Source organism: Siphateles boraxobius, unplaced genomic scaffold (genome assembly GCF_051911475.1).
Source record: "Siphateles boraxobius isolate OS27281-9 unplaced genomic scaffold, OSU_SipBor_1 25, whole genome shotgun sequence".
NCBI lineage: Eukaryota > Metazoa > Chordata > Actinopteri > Cypriniformes > Leuciscidae > Siphateles > Siphateles boraxobius.
The window spans coordinates 37,175,516-37,185,000 of record NW_027508866.1 but is presented as its reverse complement, the minus strand read 5'-3'; the positions used below and the strand labels follow the sequence as shown (position 1 = coordinate 37,185,000).

General features: G+C 48.9%; 1 long non-coding RNA gene across 2 annotated transcripts in view; it reads left to right on the top strand.

The window, feature by feature from the left end:
• The window catches only part of LOC143749614 (uncharacterized), an 11,450-nt gene extending 2,179 nt beyond the window's left edge, over positions 1–9,271 (top strand). For both annotated transcript variants that reach the window (XR_013207053.1, XR_013207052.1), the window contains exon 3: positions 8,980–9,271. This is a non-coding gene — a long non-coding RNA (uncharacterized LOC143749614). The remainder of the gene's footprint in view (positions 1–8,979) is intronic.
• Positions 9,272–9,485: the final 214 nt, after the last annotated feature.

Genomic DNA, 9,485 nt, shown 5'->3' with positions numbered 1-9,485 from the left:
GAGTTTATGTTGAGTTTGCGGTTTAACTTTGATTCTCAACCGGTTTGTCATCAGGGTTTACATTTTACATCAACATGCTGCCATATTAGAAGGTACAGTATCATAAGAAAGTAAACCTTAATGCATTATTATTATTATTATTATTTGTTCATACATTTTATCCTTGTTCCAGGTGAGCTTATATTTTATCTGGGTTGTATTAAACCAAATTGATTGAAACTATTGTCTTAAAGGTGCAGTGTGTGATTTTTAGCGGCATCTAGTGGTGAGGTTACAAATTGCAACCAACAAAAGTTACGGTGGCCGACAGGAAGTGATTTCATCGTCTGAGACAGCAGAGAGTAGCAGTTCAACAATGAGGTTTCTTTACAAGGATAAATTAAGAAATTATGTTTACTTAATTATTCAGTAAAACTATATGTTATTGCGAATATTATTGTTACTTATTCATCATTGTGTCAGTGTTTTATTTGCTGAACTAAGCTTGCTTCCTTGCACGAAGAGCAACATAGTAACGAAACGCGTTTGTCCGTTTAGGGACACCTTAGAGACATGTCTGCGCATTTCAATGATCGGGAACCCGCGGTGTGTGTAGACAGAAACTGCTCATTCTAAGATAATACAAATATAACGGTTCATTAAGTAAGGTCTTTATACACCACTGAAAACTTCTTCTTCAAGGTAGTGAGGAAACGCGCTTTGTAGCGCTGTGTGTTCGCTGTAGCCCTGTGTGTTCACTGTAGCGCTGTGTGTTCTCTGTAGCACTGTGTGTTCACTGTAGCCCTGTGTGTTCACTGTAGCGCTGTGTGTTCTCTGTAGCGCTTTGTGTTCTCTGTATCACTGTGTGTTCGCTGTAGCGCTGTGTGTTCGGTGTAGCGCTGTGTGTCCGCTGTAGCGCTGTGTGTTCTCTGTAGCGCTGTGTGTTCTCTGTAGCACTGTGTGTTCGCTGTAGCGCTGTGTGTTCGATGTAGCGCTGTGTGTTCACTGTAGCGCTGTGTGTTCTCTGTAGCACTGTGTGTTCGCTGTAGCGCTGTGTGTTCGATGTAGCGCTGTGTGTTCACTGTAGCGCTGTGTGTTCTCTGTAGCACTGTGTGTTCGCTGTAGCGCTGTGTGTTCGGTGTAGCGCTGTGTGTTCGATGTAGCGCTGTGTGTTCTCTGTAGCGCTGTGTGTTCGCTGTAGCACTGTGTGTTCGGTGTAGCGCTGTGTGTTCTCTGTAGCGTTGTGTGTTCTCTGTAGCCCTGTGTGTTCGCTGTAGCGCTGTGTGTTCACTGTAGCGCTGTGTGTTCTCTGTAGCCCTGTGTGTTCGCTGTAGCGCTGTGTGTTCACTGTAGCGCTGTGTGTTCTCTGTAGCGCTGTGTGTTCTGTGTAGCGCTGTGTGTTCTCTGTAGCACTGTGTGTTCGCTGTAGCGCTGTGTGTTCTCTGTAGCGCTGTATGTTCGCTGTAGTGCAGTGTGTTCTCTGTAGCGCTGTGTGTTCTCTGTAGCGCTGTGTGTTCGCTGTAGCGCTGTGTGTTCACTGTAGCGCTGTGTGTTCTCTGTAGCGCTGTGTATTCACTGTAGCGCTGTGTGTTCTCTGTAGCACTGTGTGTTCGGTGTAGCGCTGTGTGTTCGATGTAGCGCTGTGTGTTCACTGTAGCGCTGTGTGTTCTCTGTAGCACTGTGTGTTCGCTGTAGCGCTGTGTGTTCGGTGTAGCGCTGTGTGTTCGATGTAGCGCTGTGTGTTCTCTGTAGCGCTGTGTGTTCGCTGTAGCACTGTGTGTTCGGTGTAGCGCTGTGTGTTCTCTGTAGCGTTGTGTGTTCTCTGTAGCCCTGTGTGTTCGCTGTAGCGCTGTGTGTTCACTGTAGCGCTGTGTGTTCTCTGTAGCCCTGTGTGTTCGCTGTAGCGCTGTGTGTTCACTGTAGCGCTGTGTGTTCTCTGTAGCGCTGTGTGTTCTGTGTAGCGCTGTGTGTTCTCTGTAGCACTGTGTGTTCGCTGTAGCGCTGTGTGTTCTCTGTAGCGCTGTATGTTCGCTGTAGTGCAGTGTGTTCTCTGTAGCGCTGTGTGTTCTCTGTAGCGCTGTGTGTTCTCTGTAGCGCTGTGTGTTCGCTGTAGCGCTGTGTGTACTCTGTAGCGCTTTGTGTTCTCTGTAGCCCTGTGTGTTCGCTGTAGCGCTGTGTGTTCACTGTAGCGCTGTGTGTTCTCTGTAGCGCTGTGTGTTCTGTGTAGCGCTGTGTGTTCTCTGTAGCACTGTGTGTTCGCTGTAGCGCTGTGTGTTCTCTGTAGTGTTGTGTGTTCTCTGTAGTGTTGTGTGTTCGCTGTAGCGCTGTGTGTTCGCTGTGCGCTGTGTGTTCGCTGTAGCGCTGTGTGTTCGCTGTAGCGCTGTGTGTTCGCTGTAGCGCTGTCTGTTCACTGTAGCGCTGTGTGTTCTTTGTAGTGTTGTGTGTTCGCTGTAGCGCTGTGTGTTCGCTGTGCGCTGTGTGTTCGCTGTAGCGCTGTGTGTTCGCTGTAGCGCTGTGTGTTCACTGTAGCGCTGTCTGTTCACTGTAGCGCTGTGTGTTCTTTGTAGTGTTGTGTGTTCGCTGTAGCGCTGTGTGTTCGCTGTAGTGCTGTGTGTTCGCTGTAGCACTGTGTTCTCTTTAGCGCTGCGTGTTCGCAGTAGCACTGTGTGTTCGCTGTAGCGCTGTGTGTTCTCTGTAGCGCTGTGTGTTCGCTGTAGCGATGTGTGTTTACTGTAGCGCTGTGTGTTCTCTGTAGCGCTGTGTGTTCGCTGTAGCGCTGTGTGTTCGCTGTAGCGCTGTGTGTTCGCTGTAGCGCTGTGTGTTCGCTGTAGCGCTGTGTGTTCGCTGTAGCGCTGTGTGTTCGCTGTAACGCTGTGTGTTTGCTGTAGCGCTGTGTGTTCACTGTAGCGCTGTGTTCGCTGTAGCGCTGTGTGTTCGCTGTAGCGCTGTGTGTTCGCTGTAACGCTGTGTGTTCTCTGTAGTGTTGTGTGTTCTCTGTAGTGTTGTGTGTTCGCTGTAGCGCTGTGTGTTCACTGTAGCGCTGTCTGTTCTCTGTAGCGCTGTGTGTTCACTGTAGCGCTGTGTGTTCTTTGTAGTGTTGTGTGTTCGCTGTAGCGCTGTGTGTTCGCTGTAGCGCTGTGTGTTCGCTGTAGCACTGTGTTCTCTTTAGCGCTGCGTGTTCGCAGTAGCGCTGTGTGTTCGCTGTAGCGCTGTGTGTTCTCTGTAGCGCTGTGTGTTCTCTGTAGCGCTGTGTGTTCGCTGTAGCGCTGTGTGTTCGCTGTAGCGATGTGTGTTTACTGTAGCGCTGTGTGTTCTCTGTAGCGCTGTGTGTTCGCTGTAGCGCTGTGTGTTCGCTGTAGCGCTGTGTGTTCGCTGTAGCGCTGTGTGTTCTCTGTAGCACTGTGTGTTCGCTGTAGCGCTGTGTGTTCTCTGTAGCGCTGTGTGTTCGCTGTAGCGCTGTGTGTTCTCTGTAGCGCTGTGTGTTCTCTGTAGCGCTGTGTGTTCTCTGTAGCGCTGTGTGTTCTCTGTAGCGATGTGTGTTCACTGTATAGCTGTGTGTTCGCTGTATCGATGTGTGTTCACTGTATAGCTGTGTGTTCACTGTATAGCTGTGTGTTCGCTGTAGCGCTGTGTGTTCGTTGTAACGCTGTGTGTTCGCTGTAACGCTGTGTGTTCGCTGTAGCGATGTGTGTTTACTGTAGCGCTGTGTGTTCTCTGTAGCCCTCTGTGTTCGCTGTAGCGCTGTGTGTTCACTGTAGCGCTGTGTGTTTCTCTGTAGCACTGTGTGTTCTGTGTAGCGCTGTGTGTTCTCTGTAGCACTGTGTGTTCGCTGTAGCGCTGTGTGTTCTATGTAGCGCTGTGTGTTCGCTGTAGCGCTGTGTGTTCTCTGTAGCGCTGTGTGTTCTCTGTAGCGCTGTGTGTTCTCTGTAGCGCTGTGTGTTCTCTGTAGCACTGTGTGTTCGCTGTAGCGCTGTGTGTTCTCTGTAGCGCTGTGTGTTCGCTGTAGCGCTGTGTTCACTGTAGCGCTGTGTGTTCTCTGTAGCGCTGTATGTTCTCTGTAGCGCTGTGTGTTCTCTGTAGCGCTATGTTTTCGCTGTAGCGCTGTGTGTTCTCTGTAGCGCTGTGTGTTCGCTGTAGCGCTGTGTGTTCTCTGTAGCGCTGTGTGTTCGCTGTAGCGCTGTGTGTTCTCTGTAGCGCTGTGTGTTCTCTGTAGCGCTGTGTGTTCTCTGTAGCGCTGTGTTTTCTCTGTAGCGCTGTGTGTTCTCTGTAGCGCTGTGTGTTCTCTGTAGCGCTGTGTGTTCGCTGTAGCACTGTGTTCTCTTTAGCGCTGTGTGTTTGCTGTAGCGCTGTGTGTTCACTGTAGCGCTGTGTGTTCTCTGTAGCGCTGTGTGTTCAGGTAGCGCTGTGTGTTCTCTGTAGCGCTGTGTGTTGCTGTAGCGCTGTGTGTTCACTGTAGCGCCGTGTGTTCTCTGTAGCGCTGTGTGTTCGCTGTAGCGCTGTGTGTTCGCTGTAGCGCTGTGTGTTCGTTGTAGCACTGTGTTCTCTTTAGCGCTGTGTGTTCGCTGTAGCGCTGTCTGTTCACTGTAGCGCTGTGTGTTCTCTGTAGCGCTGTGTGTTCTCTGTAGCGCTGTGTGTTCGTTGTAGCACTGTGTTCTCTTTAGCGCTGTGTGTTCGCTGTACCGCTGTGTGTTCACTGTAGCGCTGTGTGTTCTCTGTAGCGCTGTGTGTTCTCTGTAGCGCTGTGTGTTCACTGTAACGCTGTGTGTTCGCTGTAGCGCTGTGTGTTCTATGTAGCGCTGTGTGTTCGCTGTAGCGCTGTGTGTTCACTGTAGCGCTCTGTGTTCACTGTATAGCTGTGTGTTCGCTGTAGCGCTGTGTGTTCGCTGTAGAGCTGTGTGTTTACTGTATCGCTGTGTGTTTGCTGTAGCGCTATGTGTTCGCTGTAACGCTGTGTGTTCGCTGTAACGCTGTGTGTTCGCTGTAGCGCTGTGTGTTCACTGTATAGCTGTGTGTTCGCTGTAGCACTGAGTGTTCGTTGTAACGCTGTGTGTTCGCTGTAACGCTGTGTGTTCGCTGTAGCGCTGTGTGTTCGCTGTAGAGCTGTGTGTTTACTGTATCGGTGTGTGTTCGCTGTAGCGCTATGTGTTCGCTGTAACTCTGTGTGTTCGCTGTAACGCTGTGTGTTTGCTGTAGCGCTGTGTGTTCACTGTATAGCTGTGTGTTCGCTGAAGCGCTGTGTGTTCATTGTAACGCTGTGTGTTCGCTGTAACGCTGTGTGTTCGCTGTAGCGCTGTGTGTTCGCTGTAGCGCTGTGTGTTCACTGTAACGCTGTGTGTTTACTGTATCGCTGTGTGTTCGCTGTAGCGCTGTGTGTTCGCTGTAGCACTGTGTTGTCTTTAGCGCTGTGTGTTCGCTGTAGCGCTGTGTGTTCACTGTAGCGCTGTGTGTTCTCTGTAGCGCTGTGTGTTCAGGTAGCGCTGTGTGTTCTCTGTAGCGCTGTGTGTTCAGGTAGCGCTGTGTGTTCGCTGTAGCGCTGTGTGTTCACTGTAGCGCCGTGTGTTCTCTGTAGCGCTGTGTGTTCGCTGTAGCGCTGTGTGTTCGCTGTAGCGATGTGTGTTCGCTGTAGCGCTGTGTGTTCGTTGTAGCACTGTGTTCTCTTTAGCGCTGTGTGTTCGCTGTAGCGATGTGTGTTCGCTGTAGCGCTGTGTGTTCGTTGTAGCACTGTGTTCTCTTTAGCGCTGTGTGTTCGCTGTAGCGCTGTGTGTTCACTGTAGCGCTGTGTGTTTTCTGTAGCGCTGTGTGTTCGCTGTAGCGCTGTGTGTTCACTGTAACGCTGTGTGTTCGCTGTAACGCTGTGTGTTCGCTGTAGCGCTGTGTGTTCGCTGTAGAGCTGTGTTTACTGTATCGCTGTGTGTTCGCTGTTGCGCTATGTGTTCGCTGTAACGCTGTGTGTTCGCTGTAACGCTGTGTGTTCGCTGTAGCGCTGTGTGTTCACTGTATAGCTGTGTGTTCGCTGTAGCGCTGTGTGTTCGCTGTAACGCTGTGTGTTCGCTGTAGCGCTGTGTGTTCGCTGTAGCGCTGTGTGTTCACTGTAACGCTGTGTGTTCACTGTATCGCTGTGTGTTCGCTGTAGCGCTATGTGTTCGCTGTAACGCTGTGTGTTCGCTGTAGCGCTGTGTGTTCGCTGTAGCGCTGTGTGTTCGCTGTAGCGCTGTGTGTTCACTGTATAGCTGTGTGTTCGCTGTAGCGCTGTGTGTTCGCTGTAGCGCTGTGTGTTCCCTGTAGCTCTGTGTGTTTGCTGTAGCGCTGTGTGTTCGCTGTAACGCTGTGTGTTCGCTGTAGCGCTGTGTGTTCGCTGTAGCGCTGTGTGTTCCCTGTAGCTCTGTGTGTTTGCTGTTGCGCTGTGTGTTCACTGTAACACTGTGTGTTCGCTGTAGCACTGTGTGTTCGCTGTAACGCTGTGTGTTCGCTGTAGCGCTGTGTGTTCGCTGTAGCGCTGTGTGTTTGCTGTAGCGCTGTGTGTTCACTGTAACGCTGTGTGTTCGCTGTAGCGCTGTGTGTTCGCTGTAGCGCTGTGTGTTCGCTGTAGCGCTGTGTGTTCACTGTAGCGCTGCGCTGTGTGTTCTCTGTAGCGCTGTGTGTTCGCTGTAGCGCTGTGTGTTCCCTGTAGCTCTGTGTGTTTGCTGTTGCGCTGTGTGTTCACTGTAACACTGTGTGTTCGCTGTAGCACTGTGTGTTCGCTGTAACGCTGTGTGTTCGCTGTAGCGCTGTGTGTTCGCTGTAGCGCTGTGTGTTTGCTGTAGCGCTGTGTGTTCACTGTAACGCTGTGTGTTCGCTGTAGCGCTGTGTGTTCGCTGTAGCGCTGTGTGTTCGCTGTAGCGCTGTGTGTTCACTGTAGCGCTGCGCTGTGTGTTCTCTGTATCGCTGTGTGTTCGCTGTAGCGCTGTGTGTTCACTGTAGCGCTGTGTGTTCACTGTAACGCTGTGTGTTTACTGCATCGCTGTGTGTTCGCTGTAGCGCTGTGTGTTCGCTGTAACGCTGTGTGTTTGCTGTAACGCTGTGTGTTCGCTGTAACGCTGTGTGTTCGCTGTAGCGCTGTGTGTTCACTGTAGCGCTGTGTGTTCACTGTAACGCTGTGTGTTCGCTGTAACGCTGTGTGTTCGCTGTAACGCTGTGTGTTCGCTGTAACGCTGTGTGTTCGCTGTAGCGCTGTGTGTTCACTGTAGCGCTGTGTGTTCACTGTAGCGCTGTGTGTTCACTGTAACGCTGTGTGTTTACTGTATCGCTGTGTGTTCGCTGTAACGCTGTGTGTTCGCTGTAACGCTGTGTGTTCGCTGTAGCGCTGTGTTCACTGTAGCGCTGTGTGTTCACTGTAACGCTGTGTGTTTACTGTATCGCTGTGTGTTCGCTGTAACACTGTGTGTTCCCTGTAGCGCTGTGTGTTCATTGTATAGCTGTGTGTTCGCTGTAGCGCTGTGTGTTCGTTGTAACGCTGTGTGTTCGCTGTAACGCTGTGTGTTCGCTGTAGCGCTGTGTGTTCGCTGTAACGCTGTGTGTTTACTGTATTGCTGTGTGTTCGCTGTAGCGCTATGTGTTCGCTGTAACGCTGTTTGTTCGCTGTAACGCTGTGTGTTCGCTGTAGCGCTGTGTGTTCGCTGTAACGCTGTGTGTTCGCTGTAGCGCTGTGTGTTCGCTGTAGCGCTGTGTGTTCTCTGTAGCGCCCTGTGTTCGCTGTAACGCTGTGTGTTCGCTGTAGCGCTGTGTGTTCGCTGTAGCGCTCTGTGTTCGCTGTAGCGCTGTGTGTTCTCTGTAGCGCTGTGTGTTCCCTGTAGCGCTGTGTGTTTGCTGTTGCGCTGTGTGTTCACTGTAACGCTGTGTGTTCGCTGTAGCACTGTGTGTTCGGTGTAACGCTGTGTGTTCGCTGTAGCGCTGTGTGTTCGCTGTAGCGCTGTGTGTTCGCTGTAGCGCTGTGTGTTCGCTGTAGCGCTGTGTGTTCACTGTAGCGCTGCGCTGTGTGTTCTCTGTAGCGCTGTGTTTCACTGTAGCGCTGTGTTTTCGCTGTAGCGCTGTGTGTTCGCTGTAGCGCTGTGTTTCACTGTAGCGCTGTGTTTTCGCTGTAGCGCTGTGTGTTCGCTGTAGCGCTGTGTGTTCGCTGTAGCGCTGTGTATTCGCTGTATCGCTGTGTGTTCGCTGTCGCCTACGCTAGAAACATGACCACACAATATGTCGACCTCCACAGAAGGGGGAGCCCGTTATGGAGATATAAATGTCTCATTCTAAGGTAATAAAAACATAACAGTTCATTATGCAAGGTCTTTATACACCACTGGAAACATAGTTATGGATCTTATATTGCATTTCTGTCAAAATATCCTCAGAAATATTACACATTGTACCTTTAATTGATTCATTTTATGTCGTTATTAAACTGAACTGAATCAACACTGAACTGAGTTTAGTTCACACAATGTAACACTGAACAAGTCGGTTATAGCTTGAACTATATTTGATGAAGTTTGCATCACTGATTCTGTTATTTTCCTGATTATTAATGTGCCGCAGCTTTGAAACGATCTGTATCGGATAAAACTTTATAGAAATCACCTAAAGGTGACTTGATGTTACTATTTTCTTTTATAGTGTGCAGTTCCAGTTCTGATTTGATGAATTTGCACCCAAAACTTTGGAGTTTAACTGGACACATGACCTTTGACATTTAAAATTTGAGAAGTTATTATGTGCATTTCATCAGAACCCATTTCTGGATTTGAGAATTACTGCTAAAAACATGGTGAATCTATTCGTTGACTGTTTCTGCAATTCTTGTCTGATTAATATCAGCCCAATTAATTAAAGCATAATTGATTCTTAACAGTTTTACCGCCATATCAATAAAAAAACTCCCTTCTGCTAAATGGGGCATATGCAAAGAGCACTAAATGCCTTATTTATGCATGAATGTCAGGACCATCTGAATTAATTCAACTTTATCCCTCTTAGGTCTGCGGCAGCCATTAGTTACTGAAGAACTGGACGAGCTTATGTGACATTACAATGTGCTTTCGGTACAGAATTTGTTAAAGGGCCATTCGCTTGAAATATCTGCACTGACAGTAAAATACCAACCAGAGCCATTAGGTTTGAAGCCAAATCAATCTCATACTTAAAAAAAAAATACTACAGTGTCTCACAAAAGACAAAAAACAAGCCATGAGCATCAGTCATGGAAAAACATAAGCCTGCCTTTATAATAAAATGCATCTTTATATAAAGAGTAAAGTCTTAATTTTGCACTCCATTCAGTCTTTCCTTTATTTCTGTTTCTATATCTCATCAAACTTATAGTTTGAGAATTAAATCAAACCACTTCACATGATTACCTGTAGGTTAATCAGTGTGCTTCGTTAAAATAAACCCAATGTAAATCATTCTACAAGCACTTCATAGCCACTTTCCCAATTCCTGATTTTAATTTTAATACTGTTAAGCAAATAAAAAAAATCTAT